This window comes from Megascapheus bottae, chromosome 13, assembly GCF_031878675.1.
Source record: "Megascapheus bottae isolate mThoBot1 chromosome 13, mThoBot2.hap1, whole genome shotgun sequence".
Lineage (NCBI taxonomy): Eukaryota > Metazoa > Chordata > Mammalia > Rodentia > Geomyidae > Megascapheus > Megascapheus bottae.
In genome coordinates, this window is record NC_143521.1 from 25,210,806 (window position 1) to 25,234,785 (window position 23,980).

The 23,980-nt window shown below is 34.2% G+C and overlaps 1 long non-coding RNA gene across 1 annotated transcript; it reads left to right on the forward strand.

The window, feature by feature from the left end:
- The first annotated feature begins 16,481 nt into the window (after positions 1-16,481).
- LOC150055702 (uncharacterized) lies at positions 16,482-22,203 on the forward strand. The gene is made up of 3 exons (XR_016537450.1): positions 16,482-16,589; positions 18,864-19,042; positions 22,082-22,203. It is a non-coding gene; the product is annotated as an uncharacterized LOC150055702 (long non-coding RNA).
- The last annotated feature ends 1,777 nt before the right edge of the window (positions 22,204-23,980 follow it).

The window sequence follows — 23,980 nt, forward strand, 5'->3', positions numbered from 1 at the left end:
AAAAAAAATCAGAGCAACTGACTTTTCTAAGGTATACAAATGTACTCATTGCCTTATTTATGTAATAAAGATTTAAAAAAATACAGAATCAAAAACTTAGCATCACAGAAACAACACTATGACATGTCACTCAGATGTAGTGGGTTGGAGAAAATGATAAATTAGGAAAGAAAACTGAAAAGGAAATGAGCATAGCATTTGATGTCTGATGTTAATTTAGATGCTCTTTCCGAGCAAAGATTAAAATGGATAAAGGTTGTATTTTATCTAACTAGGTCGCAGCCTGAAATGTAAGACTGCTTTAAGAAGGCTCTGTTCAATTTGAAAACTCTGAAGTTTTTATTGCAATGCCACAGTGAAGGCCTGATAGCTCAGACCACCTTCTAAATACTCAATAAATATATGACAACAATTGATTAAACCACAGATGCAGTGTAATGATTAAGTGCCACATACCTCTTCTACTCTATCTGTAATAAACAGCTGTTTGGTTCCTTTATCAAAATATCAAAAATTTCAGTATTAATCTGATGACCTTAGAATATTTGTCATTTATTTTTTAAATGAATGATAAGTTTGCAGTTTTCAAATGATGTCTGACAGCTGGGCACAGGTGCCTCATGTTTATAATCCTTGCTATTCAGGTGGTTGAAATCTGAACATTGTAGTTCAAAACCAGCCCAGACAGTAAAGCTCTCATGACTATAAATGGAGATGAGAAAAGAATGTTATATAATAGTATTTAAACCAAATAATTAAACATTATTGATAACAACAAAAGAACCTCATGTAACCAAAGCCAGGTATCTTCATTGAGGAGTATGACTAATTAAAATAGATTTCTCTATTTCTATGAAATAAACTAGCTGTTCTTAGAATTGGCAGTAAGCAGTTCCAGTCTGCAACTTCTTTGTAAAAAGCAAGAAGACGTGTACTCTTGTGGCAGATTCCTCTGGGTTTGCTTAGAAAACTTCTTGCCCATTTCTTCACCCCTATCAAAACCTTGCCTTGTATGTATTTGAAAACAATTATTCTCAAGCAACATCCTAAAGGAAATTTTAGGATGGTGTCATGTGAGCTGCAAAGTCCCTTAGAAGTTATATTCCACATCCAAGACTGGAAATGGTAAATAGGAAAAAAATAACTAATCAAATAGGAAAATAAAAGCCATATACTCCAGGAATTTTGTTTTTCAGTTGGTAGAAATAAACTGACCTAGAGAAAAATAAACATTAATAAAAGTGATAGCTTTGATTCATTAATAGCAAACCTAGTTTATAAATGTCCTATGTATTAAAAGGCAACTTAGAAATAGTGTGTTGAGATTTACTATCCAAAATCAATAATGAAATGGTAAGTCTACCAAAATCATCAGCAAAATTGTAGATCTAGCATGAACATACACATTTATATAAATTTATGTCCCAAAGATTCTTTCTTTTAAAATTTGAAGACAAGGTCAGAGAGTGCCCTGTCATACAATAGAAAAACATCTCTCTGATACCTGAAATATTGATATCAAGAAAAAACATTGCAGTATAACCTTAAGAAATATTAGCAAACCTTCATTTTCCTCAATTAACTTTTAGGATCTCTGACAGATGCACAGCATGAGCAGGAAATAAGAAGACTAATACACAGGGGAACACTAACTTGGAGATTCACAGATAATGCGCTATAGACCAAAAGAACAGCTGTCTTGAGCAAAAATAGAAAGTCAGTCTTAAAATATCCATTAAGGCAATATGAGAAATTATTGACAGGAGGTAGTCATCAAAAATCCATAAATAATATGGGGACTACGAAAGCCAAAGACTCAATTTGACAGAAAAAATATTTGTGAGGAATATATTTATGAGAAATATTCCATGCAAGAATAATTCAAGTTTAGTGCTTCTTTTACATTTGTCATTCAGTTTTTAGTGTGTATTAATTATATCAGAGTATATACAAGGGTGTTTCAGATGGTAATATATTATAGTTCAATTAAGAAAACTTCTTTGTTGCTTAAACTTTCCTAACTCCCCTCAACCATTATTGATGGTCAGCTTGCCCAGGATGTATAGGGAAAGAAAGAGCCAAGAGGAGGAGTGAGAATGAACAGAGAAGGTGAATAATGCTGAACATAATTTGCAGTAATTTATCTGTGTATATGAAAATAAATAAATGAAACCTGTTGATATTGTTTTGGAAAGAGTAAGAGAGAATTATAGAAGGGATGAATTCAATCAAGATGTATGCATGGAAACTCACTATGAAATTTTCCCTTATATACCTAACACATGCTAATGAAAAATCTTAGAGTAAGATGTAAAGAATTCTACCCACAATTCAGATGTATAAATCTGAAGCATAACTTAGTGATTAGAAAAGGATGGCTATTTCTGTCATAATTTTGAGCATATCAGAGAGATGAAAAAAAGGAAGTTAAAAAGTATCCTAATTCCGAAGGCAAAAGGTCATCTACTGGGTAATAATGCAGGGTTCATAAAGATACATAATATCTGTATATAACTGTACGTACCAAATAAATCGAATAGTTAATTTAAAATGAATCATTTCAAGCTGGTCACTAGTGTCTCACACCTGTAATCAAAGATACTCATGTGGCTAAGATCTGAGGATCAAGGTTCAAGGCCAGCCTGGGCAGGAAAGTCCATGAGATACTATCATCAGCTAACCACCAAAAATCAGAAGTGGAGCTGTAGCTCAGATGATAGAGAGCTAGCCTTGAGCAAAAAAGCTCAAAGACAATGCTCAGTCCCTGAGCCAAACCCCAGATACAACAACAACAAAAGGAACATAAAAGATTAAATTTTTCATAAAGATATGGCTGGAAAATTCTCCTAAATGTCTAAGTCATGTTCACCATATAAGAGAAATACATTGTGTAGCAAAAAAATGCTGTATAATGTAAAAATAAAAAAAAGTTATACAAAAGTAATCATGTATTTAGATACACTCAAGATATCCCATCTCAAATATTAACTATTACAAGTATATGAAGCAATGTAAACAGATTTTTTTCATTGTAGAATATTTTATTTGAAATTACTTACTAGAAAAAATTTTGTAGAATAGAGGATTTTCCAAAATAAAACATAAACATATGATAAGCTATATATCTAAAAGGTTATGTCATAAATCTTAAAACCAAGCATTTAGATGGACTTAAAATTCAATGAAAACAATAAACCAATATATATAAACTCAATGAGTGCCAAACGCAAGTAATATGAAAAGTACTTTAGCCTATGTCATGATCAAATTTCTCAGCAGAAAAATCAAACAACTGACAGCATTTCTTAGCAGAAGAAAAGAAAGTAAAAAGAAAATATAACTGATAATATCTTTAAATATTGAATGAAGAATTCTATCAACCTAGAGTTAGATTTCAAGTGAAATATTGCTCAAACAGTGAAGACAATGTAAAAACTTTTTGAGATACACAAAAACTGTAAGAATAATGCCCACCAGAAAGTCTACTAAATATAAATGGGAGTCCTTTAGGCAGAAGGGAAATGATACCATATGAATCCTGAGTCTAAAAAATGAAGGAAGAGCAAGGAGATGACAATTATATTAACAAGTAAGCACATTTTAACATATTAAATAATTTTAAAGATAATTTGCTATACGAGAGATCAAAATGTAGTGTTTACAACACAAGAATAAAGAAGTTAGAAAGGACAGCATAAACACCATTTTATAAACAAAATTGGTTGTGGCTTAAATTTTCACATACATCTGTTGGAAACTTTACATCTCTTCTAATACTTATTCTTTCACACATTGACATCTTTACTGAGCTAATGATTTTTTTTCTGTTTCTATTCCTTTTTTAAAAAAAATTAAGTAGATTTACAACATAGTTGCTATTTATCAGTACAATTTAGGAATAGGATGCATCTTGATCATTATTACTCTTTTAACAATATTTTTAATAAAAATAGCAAAGAATTTACATAAATGGGTCTTCTAAATTTTCCGTTACTTTTTCATTACCTATCATTGTCTTCCTTAATGGCAAGTCAAAATAAGAAATTTATGGAGAGAGAAGATGGCGCCGAGACAATAGGGACCCAGCCTAGCTCTCTCTTACAAAGAAAAGAGCATCAGGGAATCCCATGAGCCAACTACCTTAAGAAATCCACAACAACAAATTCAAGAAGCAGCAGAGAAGTACACAAACCGGAAATGAAATCCAGATAAAGCTTACATGCAACTTTCTCAAAGAACTGAAACACAAGGACCCCTCCTTCACCCCTCATCACCGGCTCCAAGCCACAAAAGCCTCAGAGGAGGGTGCCAGGCTCAGGAAGACCCAATAAAGGAATGGGACCCTAATTCACCAAAATCATATTTAAGAACTTCTCCAACCTCAAAAGGGAAAATACTCACATTATTGAAGGTTTCAGGACTCCAAACAGGCAAGATCCTAGAAGGAACTTGTCTACATACATCATAGTAAAAACACTAGACCCGAATACCAAAGAGCTGATCTTAAATGTCGCAAAGCAAAGAAAGAGCTATACTACAATGGGGAAAAATAGAATAACTGCATACCTCTTCATGCAAACCCTAAATGCAAGGAAAGCTTGGAAAAACATCATTCATACCCTGAAGAACAACAACTGCCAACCCAGACAGATTTATCCAGCAAAATTAGCATTTACATTTGAGGGTGAAACAAGAATATTTCATTCCAAAGAAAAGCTATATGAATACATGTACACTAAGCCAGCATTACAAAAAATATTAAATAATCAAGAATAAATTGCACAACAGTTAGAACCTCCATCAAGAAATAAATCACTAAACACAAAAGGGGGAAAAAAGAGAGAAAGAAACTCAGAAGTAAAATTAAATAATGACAAAGGACACTGACCACTTTTCCATAATTTCCCTAAAGGTGAAGGGGCTGAACAATTCAATCAAAAGACACAGATCAGCAGACTGGTTTAAGAAACAAGACTCCTCCATATGTTGCCTCCAAGAGACCCACCTCACTGCCAACGACAGAAACAAGCTCCAGGTAAAAGGATGGAAACAAATTTTCCACTCCAATGCACCGTACAAAAAAGCAGGAGTTGCAATCTGAATCTCTGACAAAATTAATTTAGCAGTAAAATCAGTACATAAAGATAAAGGTGGCCACTACATGTTAGTAAAGGGTACAAGCCATACCCACAGTATTACAGTTATAAACATTTACTCCCATAACACAGGAGCACCCAAATTCATCAAGCAAACTCTCTTAGAATTCAGAACAAGATAGACTCAAACACAATCATAGTGGGAGACTTCAACAAGCCACTCTCACCAAATGACAGGTCAACTCAACAAAAGTTAAGCAAAGACACCATCGACATCATAGCCTAGCTGGGCTTAACAGATACACACAGAGTCTTCCATCCAATGGTGAAACTTTATACATTTTTCTCAGCAGCACATAGAACACACTCCAAAATAGATCATATAATAGTTCATACAGAAAACTTAAGTACATACAAGAGGACTGATAGTATCCCATGCATTCTATCTGATCACAGTGGAGTCAGACTAGTTCTGAACAATGCAGTAAAAGTCAAAAAACATTCAAACACTTGGAAGCTGAATAACACACTTCTGAATAACTCCTGGGTGACAGATCAGATCAAAGAAGAAATTCAAAACTTTCTTGAATGTAATGATGATCAAGAGACATCGCAAAGGAATTTATGGGACACAGCAAACACAGTTCTAAGGGGCAAATTTATCGTACTAGGAGCACATATTAAAAAGATAGAAGAAGAGCATATAAATAACCTTAAGAAGAAACTGAAACACCTAAAGGAGCAAGAAAAGGTTAATTCTAACACAACTAGAAGGACAGAAATAACAAATATAAAATCAGAAATATCAGAGATTGAAATAAGATCCACTATACATAAAATTAATAAATCAAAAAGTTGGTTCTTTAAAAGAGTCAACAAAATAGACAGACCCCTGGCAAGATTAATCAAAACAAGAAGAGGTGAGACTCAAAGAAACAAGATTAGAGACCCCACTGGAACAATCACAACTGATTCCCAAGAAATTCAGTCCATAATGAATAGGTACTACCAGGGCCTATATTCAAAGAAACAAGAAAATCTAGTAGAAATGGATGATTTCTTAAATAAATATAGGCTACCCACACTGAACAACGATGAGGTAAACAAATTGAACAAACCAATCTCTTAACAACAAAATTGTGGAAGCAATCACGAAAATGCCAACCAAAAAGAGCCCAGGTCCAGATAGTTTCACGGAGGAATTCTACAAGACGTTTAAAGATGAAATAACACCTATACTCTTGAAACTCTTTGGAGAAATAGAAGCAGAAGGAACAATATCAAACTCATTTTATGAAGCTAATATTACTCTCAACCCCAAACTAGGGAAAAACCCAACAAAAAAAGAAAACTACAGACCCTATCTCTCTAATGAACACAGAGGCAAAACTCCTCAATAAAATACTAGCCAAGAGAATCCAGAAATAAATTTTAAAAATTGTGCACTAAAATCAAGTAGGCTTCATCCCACAGATGCAAGGCTGGTTTAACATTAGCAAACCAAACAATGTAATACATTACATCAATAGAGCTAAGGATAAGAATCATATGAAAATTTCTCTGGACACAGAGAAGGCATTTGACAAAATAAAACATGCATTCATGTTGAAAGCACTAGAAAAAATAGGAATAAGAGGTACATTCCTTAAAATATTTAAAGCCATACATGACAAACCTACCGCCAGTATTACACTAAACAGTGAACCTTTTACCTTAAAATCAGGAAATAGACAGGGATGCCCACTCTCTCCACTTCTCTTCAATATAGTGCTGAAAACCTTAGCTAGAGCAGTAAGGCAAGAAAAGGACATCAAAAGGATCCACATAGGGAAAGAAGAAATTAAACTATCCCTATTCGCAGATGACATGATCTTTTACTTGAGTGACCCATTAAACTCCACTCCCACGCTCCTAGAATTAATAAACTACTTTAGCAAAGTAGCAGGATACAAAATTAACCTTCAGAAGTCAGTAGCCTTCTTGTACACCAACAATACACAAACAGAAAGGCAAATCAAGAAAATGATCCCATTTACAATAGCCCCCAAAAGAATAAAACACTTAGGAATTAACTTAACCAAAGATGTAAAGGATTTATTTAATGAAAACTATAAAAGCCTAACGAAAGAAATTAAAGAGGACACTAGGAAATGGAAAGACATCCCATGCTCATGGATAGGGAGAAACAAATAGTGAAAATGGCTATACTGCCTAAATTGATATACAAATTCAAGGCAATCCCCCCCTCAAAATAGCCAAAACAATTCTAGACCAAAAGAGCAGTGCAGGTGATATTACAATACCAGACTTCAAACTCTACTATAGAGCCATAATAATGAAAACAGTATGGTATTGTCAGAAAAATAGACCAGAAGATCAACGGAACAGAACAGAAGATCCAGAAATAGAACCACATAACTATAGGCAACTTGTGTTTGACAAAGGAGCCAAAAATATACAGTGGAACAACACAGCCTATTCAATCATTGGTGCTGGCAAAACTGGGCAGCCACATGCAGAAAACTAAAAATTGACCCCAGCCTTTCGCCATGCACGAGCATTAACTCAAAGTGGATCAAAGTCCTCAGTGTCAGACTGGAAACCATGAAACTGCTACATCATAGAGTTGGAGAGACACTGGAATTCACAGGCACAGGCAAAACTTCCTGAACAGAATCCTAGGGTCACAACAGACTGGAGAGAGATTCGATAAATGGGACTACCTAAAAATAAAAAAGTTTCTGCACAGATAAACGTATAGCCACAAAAGTAGAGAGACAGCCAACCAAATGGAAAAAAAATATTTACCAATAATATATCTGACAAATGCTTAATATCCAGTATCTACAGGGAACTGAAGAAACTAATCCGCCCCCCAACCCAACAAACCATTTACTAAATGGGCAAGGGAACTAAAGAGAGACTTATCAAAAAAAAGAGATTAAAATGGCAGAAAAGCATATGATAAAATGTTCATCATCCATGGTCATAAAGGAAATGCAAATAAAAACATTTCTATGATACCACCTTACCCCAACAAGAATGGCCAAGATTTTGAACTCTGACAATGACAGATGCTGGCGGGGTTGTGGAGAAAAAGGAACCCTGCTGCACTGCTGGTGGGATTGTAAACTAGTTCAGCCGCTCTGGAAAGTAGTATGGAGGTTTCTTAAAGAACTGAAAATTGACCTTCCCTACTATCCCACCATACCACTTCTGGGCATCTACCCTGAACATCATAACCCAAGATATGATAAGGACATGTGCTCAGCTATGTTTATCTCTGCACTATTCACAAAAACCAGATGATGGAAACAATCCAGATGCCATACTGCAGATGAATGGATACAGAAAATGTGATATATATATATATATATATATATATATATATGTACAATGGAATTCTACATAGCCAACAGACAAGATAAAATAATGGCATTTGCAGGGAAGTGGATGAATCTAGAGCGAATCATGTTGAGTGAAACAAGTCAAAACCAAAGGAACAAAAGGCATATGGTATCCTTAATATGTGGCTATTAGATCCATATAGTGCAAGAGCAGGACTCAATATTTGCATACCCAATGATATAGACATGGTATAAAAATATAAACATATTTATCTTTAAAAAAGATAAATAACTAAAAAAAGAAATTTATGAACACTGAACATATTCAGTATGCAAACAAACTCTCTGACTTGAACCTTTAAAAAATATCAGCAAGTCAATTTTTAATTTTAGAGATAGGAGAAATTTGTTCAATAAGACCAGTGTTTTGGAGAGAATATGCAGTTTCCTGCATGTTTTATTAGTTGTTTATGACCTGCTTCCATATGACCACATAGTAATAATCTCAACTCAAATATATGAGTCTTTATGTGATTAATAATTATGATGTTACCAGATACACTTTGTAACAGCAAATCTCTCTCCTGCAATGAAGTAGATATTAGTTATCATTTTGGCATAAGTTCATTTTTTAACATACATAGTAGCCTCAGAAGCTTTTCTGATATTGCAGTTGGAGTTTCACAGCCCATTACTATAAAAGATAAAGCATGAAACTTAGTTTAAAACTATATAATCTTTTATATTTTAAGTGACATATTGTTCCCAGCAATGAAGCTAAAAACATATTCCTCCCTCTCATCACTACTGAGTTCTTACTCACACACATCTATTAAAAGAATTGCCGTGTTCGCCTCATCTGCAAATTTGCAAGTTGGGCTGGAAAACACTTGTGAAGTTTTGTTTCCTCAGATGGTCCTCCCCTGCATTAGCCTGTTTTGGAGGATAGTCAAGGCTAACAGAATCCCTAAAGTCTCATGTATTGTAGAAAATGGCTGATTACCAAGATCTAGCACTCCTCACTTTTCTTAGATAAGAATCATGTATGTTCCCTTGTTTACCTAGAGCAAATACAGGCACTTCCCATTGCTTTTCTTCCATGTTTGCCTATATCCATTGACCAATCTGAACAAAAATGCATGATAGATTGAATAGCGATTGTTTTCCTTAAGGTACTATGTTATCTTTCGTCTCTTTTGCTGTCCCTTGCTTATCTCATATTGTTACAGTATTTCATCTTATTATCTGATATACTGGATATATGCATTTTTGGTTATTTGAACTAGAATAGGGAAGGGGGGATAACAAGATGACGGGTGAGGGTGGGGAAAGGGAGATGAGGACCAAGACATGAGAAAGGGTATCAATGGTTGTGAAGTAATGCACCTTATATCTGATGAATATAATGTAACCCTTTTACTAATTGCAATAAAAATATATGAACAAATATCTGATAAAGTTCTTTCTCTACTTAAAACTCAGAGCTTCTACCTATATCTCAGGCATCCGTGTTTGGAACAATCCTGTAATAATCAGTTCAGATGGAGGAAAAACTCCTGATCCACTGTCTAATTCAATTACTCCCTTTCCCTTTTTTCTGTATCTGATTCTTTCTAACCTTATTTACTTCTCTCAATTAAAATGTGTGGTTTTTTTTTCTGCTTGAGTTTGAGACTTCTGGAGATCTTCTTGATGGAGTCTCAGACTATGACTTGTTTTCCTCCTTTTATCTTTTAATAATGTGTATAACCTGTTAAGGAGAATTTGTTGGGTTATTGCCACTCATATAATAATGCATAATGTTCTTTCTTGAAATTGTTCTTGCTATTATAATAGTATCTTAAAGCCTGCCACAAAACCCCCTTCTTCCTATTTCAAATTTAATTTTTCCTTACCTATTCTCAGATATATTTCTATTTTCCACTACCTTTCTACAATGATTAGAAAACTTTTTTTTTGGTGTTTACCTTTTTTTCATATATTTTTATTGTAATTAATAGAAGGGTTCAATTATATTTGCCAGATAGGAGGTGCATTAATTCACATACATTGATACCCTTTCTCATGTCTTGGTCCCCATTTCCCGTACAACGATTAGAAAACTTTTATCTTTTCTGAGAATTTAGTTTTTAAACGTTCCATGCTCTGAAATTAAGACAAATACCAGAAATATCAATGCCTTCATTTAGCTGATACAAGTAAATTTAAAATGGTCTTAAGAAAAATATAAATTAAAGTAGAAATCGCTAAATATTAAAATATATTTTGTAATCTCATATCCTTTTGAGTTATGTACTCAGTTTTCAACAAACTATAAAAATTTTTAAACTTAATTTCTGTGTTTATTTTCTTTCGCATCAGATAAAAATCACTTAGCAGTCTAGACTTGTAGGTTTGCTGAAAGCACTCACCATGAATTCAGAAGCCTCAATCATTGTTAAAGCATTTATTTGGGGAGTTAATTTTAAGAATGAGCGAGAAATGAATACAAGTATTGTATCCTTCTAGAGCAACAATGGCTTTCTTACCCCTTCTATGTCAAATTCATTGCTGTGATTTTCTTTGTAAATCTTCATAGTGCTGTATTAAAACTTTTACATTCGTTGAGAAATATAGTCAACTGATCAAAAAAATGAAAGTATCACATGTAAATAACTCACTATATAATTAAGAAATCCTGTTCTCCATTGTTCAACATCAAATATGTTGTAATTTAATCATATATTCTGTGTTTTTGTCTTTGAAGCAGGATCTAGCTATGTAAACCAACCTGGCCTTCAACTCATCATTGTACTATTCCAACCTCCTAAGTGTTGGTACTATTACCATGCTGCAGTTGTTTATTAATGAATGTGTGTGTGCATGCATGAGTGTGTGTGCACACATAAGTCTTTTGACCTATTATCATAATTTAAAGCAATTAATAAAAAATCGGAACATAAAAAACCTTGTCTTGACCTTGGACTACCTATCTCTAAAAGACCTGATAAACACAGCCCTGGGGGTTCGAACACAGAGTGGGAGCACTGTTCTTTATATTCTTTTTTTTTTTTTTCTCCCAGTCCTGTGCTTGAGCTCAGGGCCTGAGCACTGTCCTTGGATTTTTCTCTAGGCTAGAGCTCTACCACTTGAGCCTCAGCACCACTTCCGGCTTTTTCTAAGTATGTGGTACCTAGAAATTGAACCTGAGTCTTCGTGCATGCTAGACAAGCACGCTACCACTATGCCAAACTCCCGGCCCTCTCTTATCTTCTTTTAGTCTGATGCTAGTATTCTCCTATTAGAAGCATAACTCTATTTACAACTCTTTTCCTTTCTTTTTTTTCGAGTAGTTTACCTAAGAGTCTTATGGGACTTTCCCTACCTATCTGGCTTTGAACAATGATTTCTATTTTTTGTTGTTGTTTCCAATTATTACTTTTTATTTTGGTTGAAAGACTCAATTCCTTTTCAACTGGTGATGTAATCCATTTCCCAAGAAAAAGAAAACATCAAGCTAAAAACCCCACAAAATTATCTTGCTGGCAAAGCAGATTACACCAGAGAGAAACGGATACAAGTCATTTCTCAGGGTGACCACATGTAAAATGTTGTCTGCTTTTGAACTTCCTGAGTACCCTAGGCTCTAATCTTCACCTGTTCTTTCTTGTAAGCAGTTGAACCCCAAAAGTTCTCAGTCTCCTGAGTAGTAAATATTATAGGCACAAGACATCACACAAGGCTATAAAGTTGTTTTTGTTTTGTTTGGTTTGGTTTTTTTTTTTTTGCCAGTCCTGGGGCTTGAACTCAGGGCTTTAGCAGTATTGTGGCTTGCTCAAACCTGGGAGCTGTAACACTACTTCTGGCTTTTTTTCTATGTGTTTGGTACCTAAGAATTGAACCTGGGTCTTTGTGCACGATAGGCAAGCACTCTTACCAACAGGCCAAACTCCGGGCCCAAAGCTATAAGCTATTTTTAGAGATAATTAATTGTTGTTGCAGCACCTAACATTTCTAACTACTAATCAGTCCCAACTAGGATTTTTTCTAAAATTCTTTAAGGATAGACTGAAGGACTATTTCAGAGATAATTTGTGTCCACAGAAGCAATATCAACAAGAACATCAAAAAGTCTTATTGGTCCCTTACCCACGAACTAAAAAATTAGGTAGCCATAATCAAGCTGAATTAATTCTTCTTGTTATTTTGTGATACATAAAATCAGGAAGAAAGTTAAAGTCGCAAACAAAGTCACCTGGAGGTAACAAATCTGCAGTTTGTAAAAGATATTTGTCAAGGAAACAGAAAGAACATACTGAGTAATCCTTCTAGAAATATTTCCGACAGATGTTTTTGCCTCTGTTTGACAAAGATTTATCACTGAAAATGTATTGGAAAATAGAAATAACTGAATCTAGAGAAAAATATAATTCATTTTTTTTGCCAGTCCTGGGCTTGAACTCAGGGCCTGGTCACTGTCCTTGAACTTTCTCAAGGCTAGATTTCTACCACTTGAGCCTTAGCATTACTTCCGGCTTTTTTTCCTATGGATGTGGTACCGAGGAATTGAACACAGGTCTTCGTTCATGGTAGACTAGCACTCTACCGCTAGGCCAAACTCCCAGCCCCATATAATTTAATTTTTAAGATGTTCCTAAATGTATTTCTGTTTGCCCTTTTTGGCTGCCAAATTTGTGTAAAAAGGACACTTAGAAATATATTTGTCCTAGCACATACAGGCCTGCTTTCATGATCACCTCTGGAGACCAGTGCACTCTTTGTTATGATGCCATTTTGGTGGTTACTATTAATGCTTTGCTTTTAATTACTTTTTATGCTTCACAAAGCCACCCTTTAACCATGGGTCATTTTTGTGAAAATGCAATGTTGCACAAGCATGAAAACAAAATTATAAATTTAATAATCTTAACAGTAGCATGAAAATGACATAAAAATGTAATATATAAGACAAACTACGTCTTATTAGTTAAATACTTACAGATAAACAAACCAAATCAGTCCTCAAAAAGATGTGCAGAACTTTAGAGGACAAAATAATCATTAATTATGTGAGCGATGAGGTTTCTATGCCATTAAAAATTAATCTCACATATCAAATTTGCTTAAGGCTGTAAGCAAATTAGTTTCATGGATTTTTCCTGTTCAAATTGACAGAATGCCTGTGACACAGCCACAAACAATACTTTAATACTGCCACCACTATCAAAGTATCCTTCTTGTTAAATTTCTTGTCATTAGACATTATAGCTGTTTGTGTTTTTCCCTTCAGACACTTTATTTGTATGTATGCACACACACACACACACACACACAAAACCCTCATAATGAGAAAATAAATTAGGGGAATGCCAGTCTTTTGACCTATTATCATAATTTAAAGCAATTAATAAAGAACACAGGAACATAAAACTTGTCTTGACCTTAGACTGTTTTTCTCTAAAAAGCTAGAGAAATACAAGAGCAGATTTTGTTTGTTCACTGCTAACAGGATCCCTACTCAGTGGATTAACACATCAAAGGGATGCTGCATTATCTTCAGAGTACAAAAAACTGAAAGGAGACTGATACTTAAGGAAAACAAACAAACACAAAAATCAAAACAAACAAATATATTTCTACTTACAGCACTAATGATAATGCAATATCCATTTTGAGAACAACCTTGGAGGAAAACCCAAAGTTCACCACTTTGATATATACTAATGCTATCATGAATAAGCAATTAGATTCATAAGCAAAAGTAATTTGAAATTTATGAACATAGATATCTTGCATATTTTCTTACAAAAAGTACCCCCTACTTTAACACTAATAAACATATTCAGATTAACCTCATTATAAAATATGAATAACTTTCCTGTTTAAAGAAGTATTTTATCTCAAATGGAACTGTATTGTTGAAATTAATTTGAAACTTAAAAGCAGTTGTGTAATAAAAAATTGACATAGAGCTCTTAAAAAGATTAATAATTGAAAATAAGACATGATCCAATCTATTCTTTTATTTATTATGTTTTTAGAATGAGCTTAAAATAATTCACACTGAAAGTAGTATATCCATATCATTTCAGTAGTGTTGACATATAATTATATACAGATCTCTATATAATTACATATGCATGAAAAAAGTGATATAGATACAAGTTTGCTTAGTAAGCAAAAGTTGAACATGTATTTGACTAAGGCTCCATTCCTCAAAAAAGGAACGGAGTTCCTGTTAAGCTCTGACTCTTTACCCTTTTTACCTAGTGAGACTTTAAATTCATGACACCAAAAAATTATAAAAGGTATAATGAAAAACAACATTAACGTATCAGCATTTGGATCTATCTTTTATTAATCCTAAAGAAAATGTTGACTAAGATCCCTTTCTTTTTCTTTGAATGCCAAGTTTTTATTTATTTTCATTTTAGATATTTCCCCTAGAAATAGTTGTACAAGAGGTTCTCTTTAACAAAATAGTTTGTGAATACAAACTCAGTTAATTCATTTCTAACTGCTTGCATACCACCTAGTACGTTTATTTATAGATTTATAGGTCCAGTCTAGCCACCACAAATGAAGGAAGCCATGCAATCTTTGTTTTTGGCTTACTTCACCTAATATAATTTTCCAAGTTTTTCTATTTCCTTACAAATTGTACAATATCATTGTTTCCAATGAATGAGTAAAATTTCATTGTGTATTTAAACCACATATTCTTGATTCACCCATTGGGCATCAGGGCCAAAGTTCTATTTTCGCTATGGTGAATAGTGCTACAATGAGCATAGTTGTGCTGTGGCCCTTCTGTAACCTTGTTTATATTCTCTTAAATAAATGCTAAGCATGGAATTGCTAGGCTACAGGGTAGTTTGAATTTAGTTTTTGAGGAGGAAAGGTAGCCTCCTGGACAAATACTGCTAAAATTATATCCTCATGTATCAATTCAATGTAATGACCAGAAACCATGAAACTATTAAAGGAGGAGTAAGATAAACACTAGGACTCCTAGCCACACAAGTCAAAATTTACTAGGTAAAGATCCAGCAACACAACCAATCAATAAGAAACTTGATAAAATAGGATTTCATCAAAGTTTTTGCAAAGCAAATAACATAGCTATCAAGCTAAATGAAAGACCCAGAGAATGGGAGATTTTTACCAGCTGTACAGTAAACAAGGTCTTAATATCCAGAATATACTTAAAGCTCAAACAAATTCTCAAAAACTCAAAGAAACAAAAATTAATAATGGGGTTTATGCTTTAAAAATAAACTTCTCCTGGGCCAGTAGTTTGGCCTAGTGGTATCAATGCTTGCCTAGAATGCACGAAGACCTAGGTTCAATTCCTTGGTACCAAATACATAGATAAAAACAGGAAGTGGAACTCTCACTCAGCCATGAGGGAAAAAAAAAAAAAAAGAAAAAACAAGGGCAGTTCTTAGGCCCTGAGTTCAAGCACCAGTACTGGCAATAAATAAATAAATAAATAAATAAATAAATAAATAAATTTCTTTTAAGAAGTAAAATTAGCTGACACAAGAAGAAATGTTCAACATCTCTAGTCATAAAAGCCTCTTTCTGTACCTAGAGTAATTTAGGCGTCAGTCATATTTCTGGAAATCAGATGGTCAAAAAGTGTCAAGATAAAATGTGACTTACAACAGGAGTAGTGAGATCAGATGGGTGTGGCATACGAAGTTAGAAATGCCAAGAGCTTTTGCCTTCAGAAGTCGATTAACTATTTCTAAGTATATTTATAGAAGGTACCATCTCAAGGAGAAAACTAAAGAAAAAGAGACAAAGACAGAGAGAACTAGAGACAGAGACTGAGAAAAGCAAACAGAGACAGAGACAGAGGGAGATTGTACAATGACATTATCTTTCAAGAGAGTCTAATATCTGTTGTAATTTATTCTCTTTGTTTTTACCACTTGGGTCTGAAACACATTCTATACTTTGCATCTCTTCTTCTATATTAGCAGAACTAAGAATTCTTACTTCTATTGTGATGTTAAAATTGATGTCATATGTGTTTAAAGCCTGCTATTATGACAACTTTCATATGCTTTGTAATTGGTCCATATTTCATCTCTTTGGCTAGCATTTTCAAGAACTGAGGATTTCTAAGACCATCAATCCCACGGATAGATGATCTGAAAAGGTACAATTTTCTTGTTCTAGAATTTAAACAACTTCCAAGTAGAAAACAACAAAAGGTGTAGATCTAGCTTAAGCAACTGAAATAAAATAGAATGGAAAGTACAAATTCTCTAACAAAAGGATATATATGTGTGTGTGTGTGTGTGTGTGTGTGTGTGTGTGTGTGTGTTTTTCGAATGATAATACTTTTTTCATTTTTTAAATTTTATTGCTGTTATTAAGCCAGGTCATGTTATTATTAAGTCAGGTCACAAATAAAATGCTCTTTTTTGCTGTCCACTCTTTTATTTGTTTATGAAGCAGCAGCTATTTTACCTGTCTTTTTTTTTTTTTTTTGCCAGTCCTGGGCTTGAGCTCAGGCCCTGAGCACTGTCCTTGGACTTTCTCAAGGCTAGAGCTCTACCACTTGAGCCTCAGCACCACTTTTGGCTTTTTTCTATGTATGTGGTACCAAGGAATCGAACCCGGGTCTTCATGCATGCTAGGCAAGCACTTTAACCACTAGGCCAAACTCCCGGCCCCTTACCTGTCTTTTTTTCATATATTTTTTATTGTAATTAATAGAATGGTTACATGATATTTGCCAGATAGATGGTGCATTAATTTCCATACATTGATACCCTTTCACATGTCTTGGTCCCCATTTCTCTCCCCCCACCCCCACCCCTCATCTTGTTTCCCCCCTTCTGCTCTTGAAATATCATCTCTTCTTTGTTTCTTCCAATCCTACCCAGTCCCCCCACCCATAAATTACATATGTACATTTTTACATAATGTACATAGTGTACAGAGAATACAATGACTACATCTACTCATCCATCATCCCTCTACATATATGGAACAGCAACCAATATTGTCACTACTTACGTGGCAGACAGTTTAAAATCATTCCTTAGCATTCTTAATGATGTATACCAATATCTGAAGAAGGAAGAACTGAGCTTGTATAGAAGCAAATACCGCAGTGGAGAGCTGGAAGCCACTGCCAATTCTTCATACAATGCCTAATCTGTGGGCGCATAGTCTCAGAAATAATGAGAATTATAAAGAAAAAATTGTGTATGTCTATAAATGTGTGTGACAATGTTATGTATACCAACGTATGTATGGTAAACTTCTACATATTTTACATGTAATTATGTAATTAATATAGAATGTACACATAGGCAATTCACATTCAATATATAGATATTATAGATATATAAATATACTATCCTATGACATTTGTCAAAGAAAAAATGCTAATACAAGCATAGACAAGAAGTTAAAAAAGACTTTGATATGACTCTAGTAAGTTAATTGATATCCTCAGACTAAATCTAAAAAGATACAATTGGTAAAACATATCCCAATGAAGTGGTTTTCCAAACATAAAAGATAATATATATATATATGTATATATATATATTAACCATTATTTTCTAGTACTAACTCTTGGTGGTTACTTAACTTCCATGAGCCTAATTGTACTTTTGAAAATGTAAGTATCTTTCAGCACTGAATCAGGGATTATAAGGAGATAATAGAAATTAAATGGCTGCATGAAACCAGGCATGTTTTAAAAAATATTATATCCTTTTTACTAAACTTCTGAATTAATCTAAAACTTACAGGAACCCACTTATCTGGGTCTTTCCAGCCAAGTCAATTTTTACTGGTAACTATGTTTCATCATGTGTAAAATTAGGGCTCAAATATATGCTTTGATTTCCTCTCCACTTGCTATTGTAATAAAAATAAGTAAATGATGAGATACTACAGTCAAGTAAAGAAAGGTATTCCAGGACAGATAGGAATTGACTAATAAGGTGCCATTGCTTTGTATACTATTTCCCTGGTTCTTTAGAACACTAATGGAAGGTATGTATGCACAAGTGAAAGAGCATGGTAGGGAAAAATCATGTGGCCAATGTCACTCACCCAACTATTAAGTCATAAAGCAGCAAATCAGGCCAGGTATGTCACCAACCACCCCCTCTCTCCTGCCCCCACAACCATACTGAGGATGCTACTAAGAAAGAACCAGTCCATCTTAAAGCAAGAATAATGAAGAGAAGAGCAATGATAGGCTAATTGATGCTGGAAGCAACTGTGTAAGTGGCTTATTTGTATACATTATGAGATGAAGCTCCCAATACTGAGAAAAGGAAAAGAACTTCATTATTGAATACAATTGGGCTAATATTTTTTATTTATTTTTTATTTCCATGAAACTGACAGTGAGGAAAGGAAGAAAATTTCATGACAATTCATCTTATATCCTAATATACTGCAGCCACTGATAAAAAAAGAACCATGCCAGTTGCTGTGACTCCAGAGAGGGAGCGCAGAAATCCTCTACGGAACCCCTGGGTTTACAGAAGTCTATCAATCACTCTGTCAATCTTCCGGATCATTATTCAAGTTGCTATTCCCAATTTTGCTGGATATATCAGATCTACTCCAGCTCCATAGGTAATTTTTCTCCCTAATAGATTTAGAAGTTCTTGCTTTTATTGTCTTTGGGCTAATGTGCAATTCAAAACTTTTTAAAATAATAGAATGTCAATCATTTTCTCTGAATGTGGATTATATATATTCACATATTTATAACTGATACATTCAGTTATTTCACCAGAAATATTGCTAATATTATGGTGTTCACTGTAAATAGTGTGTTTTATTCAATAGTTGTTTATAACTTATTTTGTCTTATATGGAAGATATTTATAGACAGAAGTATGGTTTTGAGTTGCTGTGAAATTTGTCTAGAAAATCTATACATTTTATCAAGGTTGGGACATTTAGCTAAATATTTACCAAAATCCAGAGAAAGAGATACATTGACTACAAAAAGAGGGCTCTAGGGTATATTTCCAAAGAAAGTTTATTATTTTCTTTAACAAAACTCTGTTGGACAGTATGTCAAGAATTTCATTTTCTTGGATACATATTTAAAGGCCCATTCATAGGCCCCTCAAGGAGTTTAAGAAAAGTTGGTAAAGAGTGAGAGTGGTGTTAAGAGCTGTATATTAGTGCACATAGGACACATAAACCCATGCGAACCATGCCCTACATGCTAAACTCAGAAAGATTTCCTGGGAAATGTGAGAACTTAGGAAAATACTAACTTCTTAGGTCAAGAAAAAGAGTGGGTCACAGATGAAAAAAAAAACAGAGTGGTAAATTCATAAACATTTTAGAATTGGCCACTACAACTTTTTTTTTTTTTCTAGTCCTGGTGCTTGCACTCAGGGCCTAGGTACTCTCCTTGAACACTTTTGCTCAAGGCTAGCGCTCTGCTGCTTGAGCCACAGCACCACTTTTTCCTGGTAATGTGGTACCAAGGAATCAAATCCAGGGCTTCATGCTAGGTGAACATTCTACCATTAGGCTGCACTCTTGGCCCACAACTAATTTTTTATGGACAATAGGACATTTTATCTTTTTATATTGATGGATATATTTCTACTATCTAGAGCAGTGCTTGATTCACAGAATTATTAGTTGAATGTATGACTGAATTTATCATTAATTTATAAACTGCAAATCATCAAACAAGAAAAAAAATGAGTAAGGAATTTACCAGGTAAGAACTTCAATCAGAATTCCAATTGATCCATGTTTTTCTTCTTTTTTCTCCCTCAATCTTTCCCCAGAAATGTTGTTGATAACATAATGTATTCTCTATGATCTACTTCATTTCACAGTTCCCTCTAGAATTGTTTACTCTGTGTCCGTGTGTGTGTGTGTGTGTGTGTGTGTGTGTGTGCTCTTTTAACCTTTGTTTTGTCTTTTTTTTTTTTTTTTTGAGGTAAGGGTCTCATTATGTAGCTCAGGCTTTTCTTAAACTTGCAATCCTCCCATCTCAGTCTCCTGAGTGCTGAGCTTGTTGATGCATACTAGGATATGATAAATATCATTTGATGGAATTTGCCATGATAACCTCTCCTGTGTCCTGTGTCAATTTATCAGGTCTTTAAGGATAGCGCTAATTTAGCTTGTTTTTAATTTTATAATTTATGGTTTGTGAGGGTTACTCGGTGAATTACAGGTGGTACTAATACCTGTAATTCTTAATTATTCAAGAGGTTGACTGAGACCCTAAAAATTGTGGTTTGAAACCAGTTCAGGAAGAAAAATCTGTTAGATCTAAAGAGAAAGAAAGAGGCTCTGAGACCATCCTCAAGCATAGACAATCAACAAAAGGCAAATAAATAAATAATAAGATCCTTTTGTGAGAGAAAACATTCGCAGGGATTAATTTTAGTCTGCTGTGGCATCAGGGCAAAGCCGTTCTTGGGCTTAATGTTGGTAAAATGACATGAGTTTCTGTCTCAAGTCTGATAAGGTCCAGAATTATAATACTGATATATTTATTTGTAGAATTCCTTAGTGAAAACTTTATGTATAGGGGCTGTGAGTTTGGCCCAGTGGTAGAGTGCTTGCCTAGCATGCACGAAGACCTGGGGTTCAATTCCTCAGTACCATATACTTAGGAAAAAATTGGGAAGTAATGCTATGACTTGAGTGGTAGAGCGGTAGCCTTGAGAAAGCCCAAGGACAATGCCCAGGCCCTGAGTTCAAGGCCCAGGACTAGCAAAAAATATGTATAAATTATTGTAAATAGTGCAATACAAAGCCTTTTAAACATTATGACAAAGCACAAATTTATGGAGTTATCCATTATTTAGAGTCTACAAAGCCTGAAAACAAGACATTAAGTAGAATGTCACATGTTAAGACCTTCAAAAAATTAACAACAAATTAGATTAAGCAAGCATATTATCATTAAGTAACTTTATTTTTAAGGCAGGGTTTTGCCTGTGTAGGATTTTCCTTTAACTTCTGAATATCCTTCTAAATAACAGGGTTATCAGCATGTACAAACACATGCACTAAGTGGCACCATTTTCTGTGTGTGAGTGTGTGTTTGTGTGTTTGTGTGTGTGTGTATATGCGTGTGTGTGTGTGTGTGTGTGTGTGTGTTGTGTATGCAGGGTCCTGGGGCTTGAACTCAGTCTCGAGGCACTGTACCTAAAACTTTTAGTTCTAGGCTAACACTCTACCAGTTTTGGAGATGAGGGTCTTTCCTTCAATAGCAGGCTTCAAAGCACTACACTAATATCTCAGCTTTGAGAGTAGCTAGAATTATAGGCATGAGCCCCTGCCTCTCCTAGCTCAGTAATACATTTTTGAAGCGAGGTCATAAGCTGTAGTGACACAATAAATTAGGCAGTATTTACAATTCACAGCAAGCGAGGGTGTATGGCATTATCAGAAGAGAGGTCTGTACTTACATCACTGTGGTTTCTTACAGAAAGAGACTAAGGAATTTTGCTAAATGGTCATGATCCTGTGAAATTTTGTGTATTTTCCAGTATATTTTGACATGAACACTATTACCCTCTATTATATATCTTTTACTATTTTGGTATATGATAATACCCAGTGAAACAACTGTATACTTTATTTTAAATGTGTCTAATAGTCTCTTTGTATTCTTTTTTTCAGATCAACAATATGCTTTCTTCCTATTTTTAAAAACAGCAAAGTGGAAAACTGGTGAATCATATAAGGATACACTGGAAAGTGCATTGTTACTATGGCAATAAACAGGGTAGCAAATGTCCAAATGCTTTTGTGAAGAATTACCTGTCTCCACTTTAATTATGACAGTTTTAGTTGAATTTAATATTTAATATTTTCATTTCATTTTCCTATAGTAAAAAATACTTGCTACATCCCCGGTAATTTTTAACGCAAACATAACTGAAATAGATTCTCTGACCTCTACAATAGTGAAGCTTATTTGAAAACAATTAAAAGGTAAACATATAAATTCAACACAAAAAACAAACACTGTGGAGATTTACAAAGAAAGCAATGCTTGTATTCAGAGTCATGAGTGCCCTAAGTTCTTTCCTCCTCCTATTTTTGAGGAAGCATGATGATGATATAATATCAGAAAAAGAAAGGAAGAAATCCAAAATTTAAACCTCCCCAGAACAAAAAAACAAGGACTTAGAAAATTTAAGTAACTAGGAGTACACACAATGAGGTAGATATATCCTGATTTCAAGGAACATAATCAGAAATATGAAGTCCTAGCCTAAAATGTCACCTAGACATCTAGCAAAATTTTGTATTCACTTGGTCCGAAGCAAAGTCCTAAGACTTATCCATACACAAAGGGAAAATTATCTCACCAGATCCTGGACACAAGTAGTGAAGGATTGTAGGAATCAGTATAGAGTTAGTGTGTCATAGCTCCTCTCTCTCTCCCCATTCTCTCTCTCTCTCACTCTCTCTCTCTCTCTCTCTCTCTCTCTCTCTCTCTCTCTCTCTCTCTGTATATACATATATATATATATGGCTATTATCTATATAATATACATACTTGGACTACAGTATATATGTATGAAAATAAAGATATTTTCTAAAATATTTACCATGTATTATATCTTCCAGTCATAGAACTAATAGAACATAAATATTGCTAGAATGTGTGTACACTAATTAAATATGTATTTGCATATATAAATACATATATATAAATGCATACATATATATGTATTCCATTGGTTCTGAAGCACATATATTCTATCAATATCATATATATTAGATTAATTAATTTATATTATCATGAAAGCTGGCAAATTTTAGCTGGGTATGGGGGTGATGAAGCAGGCTGGTAACCAGGGAGAAGCCTGAACTCCAGAGTCAATCCCTTGATAGTCATTCTTTTTTTTTGTTGGTCAGGCGTTCTTCTTTTCTTTTTTTTTTTTTTTTTTTTGCCAGTCCTGGGCTTAAGCTCAGGGCCTGAGCACTGTCCTTGGACTTTCTCAAGGCTAGAGCTCTACCACTTGAGCCTCAGCACCACTTCCGGCTTTTTTCTATGTATGTGGTACCGAGGAATCGAACCCAGGTCTTCATTCATGCTAGGCAAGCACTTTAACCACTAGGCCAAACTCCCGGCCCCGGCTTTCTTTTCTTCTAATCAGACTTTTAACTGATAGACTTGAACCTTTTCATGTCATGGTGAGAAATTGGTGCTCTTTACTACAATTTCAATGACTGAAATAAAATTCTTGCATTAAACAACATTGACTTTGACGACATGATTTAGACAGATAATGGCTCATCCAATTCATGCATCAAGTCAGCTCACTACAATATTTAGCTCTTATAATATCATACTCAATGATTTTTAGGTTATAATTCTATACATTAAGTACTATTTTAATAAATATTATAATTATGTTCTACAAACTATATTTATTATAAATCCTGCTTTAGTACAGAGTCATCAAAGCATAATGAATTTACATAATTCACTTGTGGATAGGGAAGACATAATTTGAACACATGGGTTTGGTTCTGAAGTGCTTTTGTTAACATTATCTGCCACCT